The sequence below is a fragment of the Jaculus jaculus genome, chromosome 9 (genome assembly GCF_020740685.1).
Source record: "Jaculus jaculus isolate mJacJac1 chromosome 9, mJacJac1.mat.Y.cur, whole genome shotgun sequence".
Taxonomy (NCBI): domain Eukaryota; kingdom Metazoa; phylum Chordata; class Mammalia; order Rodentia; family Dipodidae; genus Jaculus; species Jaculus jaculus.
In genome coordinates this window covers 9,854,658-9,867,072 of record NC_059110.1, presented here as the reverse complement: position 1 = coordinate 9,867,072, position 12,415 = coordinate 9,854,658, and the positions used below count along the sequence as shown (strand labels likewise).

Sequence of the window (12,415 nt, the reverse complement as noted above, 5' to 3'; positions counted from 1 at the left end):
TTTTAATATTACACTGGCTATTTGTTTATTTAGTTATTATTTATCTTATTTTCTCCAGTATTTGACTTCTCATACTGTAACGATTTGCATCTTATAAACAATTTTATGTCTTGAATCTCTTCTTAAGGAAACTTTCACACATACTGATTTAATTATATGTTCTTCAGAGCTGGAAAACACAAGTTGAACTATTAATAAAGCTTGAGCATCTCTTTGTGCATTGTTGCTGACCTATAAGGACTCCTGCTGAGTATGACAGGGCTGTCCAAAGTGTCCTTTGAGCAGGGACCATGCTGCCAGGCCCCTTGCTCTTGGCTTTTCGTGGCCAGCTCAGAGCTGAGCCACAGCACCCATCACGGCTGCTTTCCTGCGCACATGCCGTGTCCTGTCACACTAGGCCATTTCCAGCATTATTGTCTGATCTCCCGATCTTTCTGCTTTTGGTCAATTTCTGGCAAATTTCCTAATACCTGTAAAGCTTTTGTTTTTGATCTTTTAGGGTTATGAGGACAGTAGAAAGGATAGATAGACCCTGAAGCCTTTCCTTTTGGATTTTTAAATGCAAAACCTTATTTCAATTTTAACTTACTTCACAAAGGGATTTTTAAAGAGTTTTTTCTAAAGGCTAGTTTACTAACTCTTTAAGCATGTCAAGGCATAGACCTCCTAGAGAGTAATGCATCTGCATAGGAGGATGTGGGACCGACACTGGGGTTTGAATCTGGCTCTGCCACATGCTCGGGTAAGCTGTTTACACTTGAGTTTCCTCCCTTGTGAGTGGTATTAGGGGTCTTGGAAGGGGTAGGGTAAAACTGGTTTGGGAGGTATTGTGTTAGTTTTGGGTATATGCTTCCTGCCCTCACCTCCACTTAGCATCCCTTAAACTTAATATTTCCTTATATCTGACAGACACACCAATACATATGTGCTAATCATTGATAAGTCTGCATTTGGGATGGTGAGATGGCTCAGTACATGAAACACTTGACTTGCAATTCTGAACACCTGAGTTCAAATCCTCAGCCCGCACATTAAAAAGCCAGAAGCTATGGCTGGCTTCTGTAATCCATATGGGTCTATGGCAAGAAGGGACGTAAGAGGCCCTGGCAAGGCCTCCCTCCTTTTCTTCCTTCCTCCTTTTCCCCACTACTTGCAGATAAGTCAGAGATAAAATAGTTTTGGGCATGGTGGTGCACACCTTTAATCCCAGCACTTGGGAGGCAGAGGTAGGAGGATTGCTGAGAGCTTGAGGCCACCCCGAGACTTCGTAGTGAATTCCAGGTTGGCCTAAGCTGGAGTGAGACCCTGCCTCGGGGCTGGGGGTGCAAGGTATGCGTTTGTCCTCATTGACATTGTATGCTCTCCAGAGGTTCTTCCTTGAATCAAAATGTTTTCCTTTTTTCTTTCTTTTGGTTTTTCGAGGTAGGGTCTCACTCTGGCTCAGGCTGACCTGGAATTCACTATGTAGTCTCAAGGTGGTCTCGAACTCACGGCGATCCTCCTATCTCTGCCTCCCGAGTGCTGGGATTAAAGGCGTACGCCACCACGCCTGGCAATGTTTTCCTTTTTGAGTTCAATAGTATGTGTATTAAATTCTGATTTCACTTTTATTTATTTATTTATGGGGGGGCGGAATAGGCAGGGGGAAAGAGAAAGAGAAAGAATAGGCGCGTCAGGACCTTCAGCCTCTGTAAACGAACTTCAGGTGCATGCACACCCTTCTGCATCTGGTTTACATGTGCCCTGGGGAATTGAACCTGGGTCCTTTGGCTTCACAGGCAAGTGCCTTAATCACTTAGCCATCTCTTCATCCCTCTGGGATGTTTTTAAGCATATATGTGATTTCAGGGTGATTAATCTATCCTTGGTAAGTGTGCGCGGTGGTGGCGATGCAGGCTAACAGGATATTGTAGCAGTGGCCAAAGTCTGCCCAGCCTTTGTGCCACTCTAGACGCTCGGGCCTGTGTGCATGGCAGACTTGCCAGCATTTTGGGACTAACAGCAGAAAGAAAGAGGGGTTATTGCCCAACGATTGAGCTGTAGGTAGTCTTACTACTTGCAAACTGGAGGCTTGGAGAGGTTGAAAGGGAGCCCAAGAGAATGGAATAAAGAATACACTGCTAATAGAGTAACCACTGAATGCTAATGGCTCTGTCCCAGTCATTCTTGGGTCATGGATTTAGTTTACACAAATCACATTTGTGCAGGACTTTGAAGGAACACTTCTGCTGCATCAATACAGTTTGTACGTTTTGCATTCAGCCATGCTTGGGGTTGTTGGGTGGCCGAGACGGAAGGAGATGTGCCGTGCCTCTCTAGTCTCAGTGGAGCAGCACCTCTCGTCTCGTCCAGAGTGAGTAGTACTGGACAGAGTCAGAGCCGCCGGAGGAGCGCTCCCGCCTGCCAGCCCCGGCTTGTCATTTCCGCTGGGTCTGAATGTATAAATTTGCCTCATCCAGCACAACTGCGTTGTCTTTGTTTCTGTGGAGTAATAAAGTGTGCTTTGGTCATTTGTAACACACTTGAGCCTGCTGAACTGTCTCTTGGGGCTGTGTGCTTAATGGTTTATTTCTATGCATTTGGAGCTGGTATCAACTTGAACTTATCTGAGCCATCCCTTTAACTCCATTGGAGAATTGCAGGAGTTATACTAATGGCAGGCAGTGTGCTGTTAGCACAGAGAAATGTGCTATAAAAATATAGCAGATTTCTTACTTTTTGTTGCCGTGGGTCCTGCACCGAAGACTGGATCCATGGTTACATGGCATCTCTCTGCTGGCTTTTCTCACTGGCTCATGCTGCTTTTCCTCCTTCCTCCCTTCTCAATGCTTGTGACATGGAAACTGGACTGTTTCACACCTCCCCTGTCCCCATTCTTTCGGCTCCCTTGATCCTTGTTTTTCAAATCTCATCATTTTTCTTTGTTTTGTTTTTGAGACAGGATCTCATATATCCTTCAAGCTGGCTTTGAACTTGCTACATAGTAGACTGTACTTAAATGCTCAACTCCTTGCCCTCCTCTCTCTCTAAGTGCTGGAATTGCAGATGTGTGTCACCACACCCAGCAATCCGGATTCTGTGATGTTAAATTCTTTCTTTTTTTGTTTGTTTGTTTGTTTTCTTTTTTTTTCAAGGTAGGGTCTCACTCTAGCCCAGACTGACCTGGAATTCACTGCATAGTATCAGGGTGACCTTGAACTCTCAGCAATCCCCCTACCTCTGCCTCCTAGCGTGCTTGGATTAAAGGTTATGTTAAATTCTTTTACAGCTTTAATCTGCCTGTCCCATTTCCCTCAGAGGACCCTGCCCTGCCATTTTCCTGTACCCCTTTGTCATGTGCTCCTGGGGACAAACTTCATAATTTACATACCTGCGATGTTAGTCTTCCCACTACTGGGGATTATCCTGTATTCTGATGGTCTAGATGAAGTGAGGATGAAGATGACACTTTGCTTATAATTACGAAGATCTTGTGGTGGTTTGATTCAGGTGCCCCCCATAAACTTAGGTATTCTGAATGCTAGGTTCCCAGCTGATGGAGATTTGGTAATTAATGCTTCCTGGAGAGGGTTTGGCACACTCTCCTGTTGCTATTGTCCACCTTATGTTGGTCAGGGGTTATATCCACCGTCTGCTCATGCCATCGTTTTCCCTTGCCATCATGGAGCTTCCCCTTAAACCTGTCAGCCAATGTAAACCTGACTGCAACAGATCTCAAGCAAGAGAAAAAAAATAATGTATTTTAATAGCCACAAGACCATACATGTTGATCTAGCAGTTCAAAGTTGAAGATGGTATCCTTATCGTCTTACACGGTAAGTAAACAGAAATTTCTGAAGTTTTGTCATTAGTAAACTGCCATTAATTAAGGACTCTGAAGTCACACATTAGAGTTGCAATCCCATGTGTGCATGGAGTATCTGTGTGACTACAATCAAATTATTGAAAATCTCCAAGTCTCAATCTATAACATGGATATGATACCTATATCACAGGGCTATGCCAAGGACCCAGGGAGATCAGGCCTCTAGGCACACATGTGTTCCTGTGTTGGGGAAGGTGTTTGATAAAAAGGAATTTCTGTGGTTTCTTCTAATTTTAAGTTTACAATGTAAAAATAGAATGAAAGTAATGTGTGTGTGTGTATTACTTATATACATACATATGTGTGTGTGTGTGTATATATATATATGTATATATGTATATATATATATATATATATATATGCATCATATCATGATTTAAGTTTTCCTACCAAGTTCATAATCATAGTAAAATATAAGAGGCAAATTGCTTTGTTACTTTGTATTGCTGTCACAGCTTTGGCTTTAGAAGATGGCTCATTTGTCTTCAGAGACAATTGCAGCTTTGCTCTGCCCTGTGTCTCGATTCCGGTTGCCTCTGCCCGATCTGGTTGTTCCTCTGATCAGCAAAGGTGCTAGGAGAGCAGAAGGACGGAGGGCTAGCGCCACGGCCGCCCCTTCTGGAGGGGAGGTGTTCGGAATGGCCTCCATCTGTCAGGCCTGGGCGCCTGTGACACTTGCAGCGCTTGTCTCAGTTCTCTAGCAGGAATAGCCTGTTCTTCCCAGAGGCCGCTGGACCTTGGAGAGCTGACCAGGCTGGGAGCAGTCGTGGTGGGCTGGCAAGTCTGCCGTGACCTGGAGTCCCAAGGCCAGCACCAAGGAGTGACTCTCAGTTGCACAACGCATCGTGGAATACAACTATTTGTCTTTCTTTTGGTAGTGCTAATTTTACAAAATTAACAAAAAAAGTGGGCTGGAGAGATGGCTTAGCAGTTAAGCGCTTGCCTGTGAAGCCTAAGGACCCTGGTTTGAGGCTCGGTTCCCCAGGTCCCATGTTAGCCAGATGCACAAGGGGGCGCACGCGTCTGGAGTTCGTTTGCAGAGGCTGGAAGCCCTGGCGCGCCCATTCTCTCCCTCTCCATCTATCTGTCTTTCTCTCTGTGTCTGTTGCTCTCAAATAAATAAATAAATAAATTTTTAAAAAATCATCCCTTGTTTACGGTCATAATAACGCATTGTGTGGACTAACACACAGGGAGTACATAGGAAAAAAAAAGTTTACAGTGAATGGAATGACCGTTCTTATTAATAGGTTTAAAATTCAACTGCTTACTATAGGGATTTAACTCATTTGTTTAGTTATTTTAGGGCATAACTATACTTACATAATATATATTTACTGCGTAAGTTGGTTAGTACGTACATGCGTATAATAACAAAGGGGCATCAATTACAATAAAGGATGAGTGCTTTTTCTCGCTCAGGGTTCTAGCGGAAGTCTTCTTTTAGACGCAGTACGGTGATTCTGATCACAGATGGTTGCTTCCTACTGAGAGGTTTGTGTGACCTCATTTTACATTAGTCTACAGATAGTTGTTATGTTTGAATATAAAATGCGTGACCTTTCAGGCCAGAATACAGTATTTTGAAAAATCTCTAAACTACCAATTCTTCAAGGGCTGCTCTGAGACATGTACCATGGACTGTGCTAAGACTGCTTCAGTGCGGCCAGGCTGGCTTTTGGACTTAGCTGAGTGCAACAGAAATGTCTTTTGTATTGACAGGCACAGAGCAGAACCATTGCCCTAGTAAAAGCCACCGACTAGTCTGTTGACGTCTGATTGTTCAGTTCTTAATTTCTTTTGGTTGATATGGAAAGTACATTTTAAAATTTGCAAAACCAAATGCAGATTTCAGGTGTTATCTCTGTAGATTATATACTGTCATGTTGCAATTACATATGTTTTGTTGGATAGGTATATAATTACTGAGTAAGACCTCTTCAGCATATGAAACTAGGGCACACCAGGCTCACGGAAGACCATGATACTATAACAGAAGGGTTAATGTCAGAACATGAGGAGTTTTAGGTGTGAGCCTCATCATACGCAGTGTTGAATTTGTGGTGACTTTTTGTTTATGGGTTTCTGCATCCACTCTGAAAATATTTTAGGAAATGGTAGCTGCACCATTTTCCCCTCGTGAGGTGGTCACCTTGATGGGATGAGGCGGGCTGTCTGTCTGTCTGTAGCTGCGGCTCCCTGAATTCTGCTGCTTGTGTGCTGGTCCACACACGTGTGCTCATCTACACTTCCTTTAGTAATAAGCTCATTTCCGTCTTATTGTGTACATAGATCATAAGTAGTCTTAATGTAGAATGCTGTAATACATTTTTAAAGTTATCACACATTATCTCAGCAAATTAGACATTAAAGAATATCATTTGATTATTTATGGATCTCCACAGAGGAGCTTATATACAACTTTTATATTTACTTCCTCCAAAAAGTGATAGTTTAAAAATATTTAAAAATTAAAAGCACCTACAAAAATCACTTTCCCAGTGAAACCATTAGTCCTTTTTCTTGAGCAATCAAAATCAACTCTTAAAAATGACTAGAGTAACAATACAGTTATTCAGTAAGAATACTCATTGTTCCTAAAAACAGCTGTTACTTATGCCTCTTCTGGGCCACGCTGGTCTGCAGCCATTCCCCTCCCTCTCCAATACCTGAGGTCATTTCAGAGCAAGGAGGCTGGGAGGCCAGGCCTTAGCGTGTGTCCCCGCAGCTCCCTCTCTGGCGTTCTTGGAGAGGGCCCACCCCCTAGCACCAGGCTGCACTGCCCACGGCGCTTGAGGCAGGGCCACTCTTACCCCCCTATCACACATCCTGACCATCGTGAACTCCACGGACTCGGACTGTGTTCGCGCCTTTGATCTGCTGGGGCTCCCCTTGCTGGAGCCCCTCTGCTGTACGGTACTGAAGCTGAGGAAGGGGCTGAGGCTGGGCTGCAAGTAGACCTGGAGGTCACCAGTGGCAGAACAAAGTCTGAGATGATTTATCAGCAAATCTGAAAAATGAATGTCATTTTCTCCTTCATTGCTCATCAGACAGGACTCCTTTTACCTGCATGGTGCAAAAGGAATCAGGCTGGAGGAGAGATTTTGAATAGCCAACTTGCCCCTTACCAATACACTTTCATGGTGGCCTGATGGGAGAAGCTCTCATTGGCTCTACTGGACATAGACGGCCCCACATAAGTAGCAGAGTTTGGGAACCTTCAGAGCAGATTACATTTTGAGGATTATTTGTTGGTGACAGAGGTTTGGAAAGTTTTGGGGAACAGCTTGGGATGAAGTCCTCAGTCCTGCAACTGCTCCAGCTTCATGGGTGCGCAGTTCCCGAGAGGCGGGCAGTAGACGGGGTAGGCAGCGAATGAGGGGCTGCTGCTCTTAATGCTGTGCTGCGTACGACTGCGCGCTCCCCTGCGTGGTTGGAGAATTAGAGTCTGGTGATGTGTTCCTCTATCACTGACACGGAAGTGCTTTGTCGGGTATCGTACAGGACGGACAACTGCTGAATGTGACTCTCAGGCCATCGCTGAGCATCTTGGCATGGGGCATGCTACGTCATTTATGCTACTAAACCCAGCAGCTCCATAGGGAAGAGGGAAACCTGTAACAGAAGAGGCCTCTTTCCCTGCCAGATGTGCCACTGGAAGCTTCAGGGCCCCACGTCCAATTGGGACTGTTAGATTTTAGCTTGCCAAAATCTTTAAGCAACTTGACAGTAACTAGCTAAGTCTTTTAACTGCAGCAATAACTGCAGCAAACGGCAACCCCGTGTGAACACTGGGAACGTCTTCTGCCCCTCGTGTCTGAGCGTTCCTTGGTGTAGCTGCTGCTGTTGCTGCTGCGAAGCTGGGTGAGAGGTCATCAGACCTTGTGGATGCTGAGCCCGTGGGCACCAGCCTCCGAGCCTTGTCCTGTGCTGTGAGGTATGTTGATGACACTCTTGGAGGCGTGTTCTAAGCATTTCCCAGTGCTCCTGAAAGCAAATCTTGTCAACCGTGCCCAGCTGCTAGCGCCTTTCTGGTGTGCCTAGCAGGAGGCTGGAGTTATGATGACATAAGACACTGACCTTCTAGAACCAAGGATGGCTAGTCCTGGCTCCATCTTTTCATTTGCTTGGAGAGCTGGACTTTGGCTTTCACTTTCCCAGGCCTTAGCTTGTTCCTCTGTGAAATACGGTTACTATAGCCCTCAAAGGGGAATATGGGAAGAAAAATAAAATAGTCAAGTGGAAATTTGCAGCAATGCTGTGTCAGTTGTGGATGCTGTGGATAGTCTCAAGACTGTTGGCATTGTTGTTGCACTGCATCTTGATTCATGGAAGTTTCATGCAACGTTTTCCTAACAAATGTAAATTTTAAGCCCTCTCTGTGTCTCAGGTTAAATTAGATTTTGCTGTGTTAAATTTTACTAAGTAAAATTAGTTTTATTACTGCCTTCATATCTAGATCCAGTCATCGTCTTGGACTATCTAGCTTTGTTTAGTTTTTAAAATCAGACTTTGCCTAAAGTGGTCATATTAGAAGATAGTCCTGGTAAGCTGTGCAGTGGCATAAGCACCGCAGGGAGAGTGTAGCGACTCACGGCGCTGCAAAGGAGACAAGGAGTGGGTGTCGTCACAGAGTGCGTGTTACAGTGCACTGTCCGCAGAGACGTGGCTTCTCACTACTACTTACAATTTATACCACAGTAGTCATTTCTAGAAACATGCCTTCCATCTCTGACAAAATTTACAGTTTAGTTGTGTGCCATACCTAAGTAATCATGGAAGTTTATGTTTGTATTAAAGCTTCTCTTGTGTTCTGTGCAAGAACTGTGCAGTGTGTGGTAGTTTTTCAGTCTTTTCCTATTCTTGTAAGTCTAAGGTTGGAATTATACTTTTGGTTTGCTCCCCTTTAGGTTTTAAAATAAAATTCCCTATCAGTGCCACCATCTCCAATTCTTACCTTCAAATAGCATCTTATCCTTTCAGAGGTTTTGCTGTATTATTTTATTACATATTGACAATTATGAAAAAGTAATAATAGCAGCCACCTTATATGAAGATAATAGAGAGAACTTCCTATTTTCAAGAGGGCAAGTGGTAGAGCTGAGATTTAATAAACTTGTATTTCAGCTTACTCTTTTACTACAATTTCCACTTTGTCATTCTGTTTGTACAAAAGACCATCATTTCCAGGATTTCATATTTTAGCTTACATTAACATAAAAGAGTGCATTTGAGTGTCTAAAGATTCTTCTAGAAAATTGGGACAAAGTTATTTGCCTCTAAGTATATTATTTCCAAAAGATTGAGTACAAGGCTACAATTACATAGAATCAACTGTAAGCATGAAGAGATCATTATCCCAGGAAATTGTTTACTGCAATTGTGACTACTAGACAAGCCCTCACAGATTTAATACAGTGGGTGTGAGTGGGTTTCTGTGGGGACATTTGGGGTGGGTTCTTAGACCAGTGTCTGGGAGCAGCATGCCATCATGAGGCTTCAGCTTGGTGGCCTTGATGGTCACAGAGTAGTAGAGTACTTGGAATGTACAGGACCTTCCCCTGCCCTTCATGGTATGGACAAAGAATTTGCATGGCGTGAAAATATGGTTTGCCTTGATCTCACGTCTCCATGTTTTCTCCTCTGAAAGGAGAGAAGGAAAGCTTGAAGGTGTGGGGGTGCACAGCCATGAGTCATGGAGGTCTGGTAGAGCTGCCCTGCGCCTTGCCCCCAGAGGATCTGGTCCTCAGCAGAGAGCTGTGTCCCGTCCTGGAGGCTGAGTGGGGCTGGGGCTAAAACAGAGCAGGTGTCTCTTTCTGGTGTCTGAGTCAGCCTGTGGAATATGACTAGGTGAAAATCAGCTGCTGTCGTTTCTCCCATTTTCCATTCTGGGATAAAATAGTAACTCCAACCTGAATTCATTCTTCCTGGAACAGACAGAAAAAGGCTCTTTTCCTCCACTTGTGGAAGGTGTGGCTTTTGAGCCTATGGTTATGCAGTCTCAGCGAGCTCAGTGGGATGAGAGTAGGGTCCATGGTTTTCAGCAGAGCTCCTGGAAGAACGCTGGGACCAGAGCATGAACGTTCGTCGTCCACATGTTTCTCTTCAGTGGTGATTTTAGCCTCATGTGCCATGTCCACAAAATTCCTGGGCCAATGATCCCCAACCCAGAATCCGTGGAAATGCTAAGACTGAACCACTGCGAGCTCTGTCTGACATCAGTGGGCACAGTGCCCTCCCCACATAGGACACTGCCGTAGTGATCCGCACACTGGGTGTCACTGAGAACCTGCGGGGAGCTATGTATATGCCTGGGAGCTCCTGGTTAGGAGGCACCCATTCAGTCAGTGAGGTCCAGCCACCCGTAGGGTGCAGCAACTCTCTCCAGAGCAGGTGACAACCCCTGCTTTCCAGTGCCCAGTACTTCACTAGTGTTGCCTTTGTCTGACTCAGCAGATAGGAAGGGCGTGCTTTCTCATGGGGGTCCAGGGCATCCGTGTTCTCTTATTTTCCCATGGCTTTGACACAGTCAGATGATGATAGCAAAGTGCTGGAGGACCGTAGGCGACAGGGTTGCTCTTCATGCGGCCCATTGTAGGGCTTGCTGTGCCTGGTGTGTGCGGCCCATGTTCAAAGGTTTGCTTCTCAGCAGACACGTGGGACTGGCCCCTAGGTGCCAACATGTCGTGGTCCTAGGACACATTGGCAAAAGAAGTTACACTTGTGCACTCAGGGCTATTTTATTTCTTAGTGGTAGGATTGTGAAGAGAATAAGAGCCAAGAGGAATAAAAAGTAATATAACATGTCATACATATTATGAACCAAAGCCTCATTGAAAAAGCACTGGGGAATATCATATCACATATTGTTTAAAAGTCTAAAATAATTTTAGACTTTTCATTTTAGTTTTGCTTGGTGTTTCACATACTGTATAGATGTGGAATGATAGCCTGAAGTTTCCCTATCATTGTCAGACATTTCAAGATGTTGTGATTTCTCCAGCATTTATAGTGGTTTGTAACTCTTTCAAACACCAGTATCTTGGGTTAGAAATGAGTAGTGTGGGGCCATTTTTTAGCATTTTAAGTATTTAAGAACACATTTTACAGGCTCTTTTTAGAAAGATACGTCTTTACCACTGCCCTCATTGCAAAGGTGTCCCTTTTGGATGAAGTCCTGTTCCAGATGCTAGGTGCCTTGTTTCACAGTCTTTCGGTAGAGAAGCCCTCCCAGGACTCAGGTCAGTCCCAGAGACTCTGCTTCAGCTGCCACCCCTGTGGGCTTCCTGTGCTTGCTCAGTTTATCTGAGGGCAGGCCAGGCCTCTGACACCACTTCATTATTTCCCAATTCTCAGTTCTGTAAGGCCTAGCAAAAAGGTGTCTGAAGGGTGATATTGGGTGTCTACCATGCCAGAAAGTCTTGTTTTGATATTTTATGTACCACTATAGCTAAATTATATTTGGGTTTTTAGTTCATATTTGCAGCAAACAATATAGAGTGAAAGCATTTGTATTTTGGGGCTTACATATAAGCACAAAATGGCAGCTATGAACAGGGAATCTCTTCTGTCCTGGCCCAGAGGCTTCCATCACTTACACTGTAAGGGGCAGTGGTGAAAGGTGGTGAAAGGCAACTGATCCTATGGTACGCTGGTCCTCCCCTGGAAAGGAGTTGGACAGGGCATGTGGCCACGTGCTCTACCATGCCCTGCAGTTGGCTCCTTGTGTTTAAGGAAGCGTAGGGTGCCTTTCTATGATAGGATGTGGCATCCCATCAGTAAAGATAGATCCAAAGCCCTGCCCTGCCCTGCCCATCTACTAAGATCACAGTTGATTTCAAAGTTGCAGTGTGTGGTAGAAATACTAGCTTTTATATAGTGAACTTACTAAGGTCCCTGGTATTCTCTCATTGCCAAATCAAGGTGAGTAAGATTTCAGTGTTGTGGCACAAGTTAATATCTTAAAGTAAAAGTTAAAATGTGTAACTTTTAGAAATTTTCTGTCCATTTTCAGGCCTTCTATATTTCCAATTTTGAAAAGAATTTCAGTCAAGGACATTTTCATACCATCTTTAAAATATTAATGATTTGGGCTGGAGAGATGGTTTAGCAGTTAAGGTGCATGCCTACGAGGCCTAAGGACCCAGGTTCGATTCTGCAGGTCCCACATAAGCCAGATGAATATGATGGAGCATGCATCTGGAGATCATTTGCAGTGGCTACAGGCCCTGGCATGCCCATCCTTCCTCCCTCCCTCCCTCTCTCTCACTGTATCTAATAAATAAATAAAAACAAATCTTTAAAAAATTATGTTTCAAGAACTTTCTTTTTGGCCTGTTGATCAAAAAATTCTCTGATTTCTAATAGCTTGAACGCTCCCTGTGGTAATTTGTTGTCATACGAAGCTGACGTACACAGTACAGAAATTTACTTGATGTTGATAGGAAGCAGATGCATTCCACTGTAGACTTGCTGGGCTGTCGAGCAAGCATTTTCACTTTGCCTATCATATCTGCTGTGCTGTGCACAAGCACCTGAGTCTTCAGGCTC

General features: G+C 44.3%; 1 protein-coding gene across 8 annotated transcripts in view; it reads left to right on the top strand.

Moving 5' to 3' along the window:
* Arid1b (AT-rich interaction domain 1B) overlaps positions 1 to 12,415 on the top strand; it is a 389,392-nt gene that overhangs the window by 190,466 nt on the left and 186,511 nt on the right. The window lies entirely within an intron of this gene.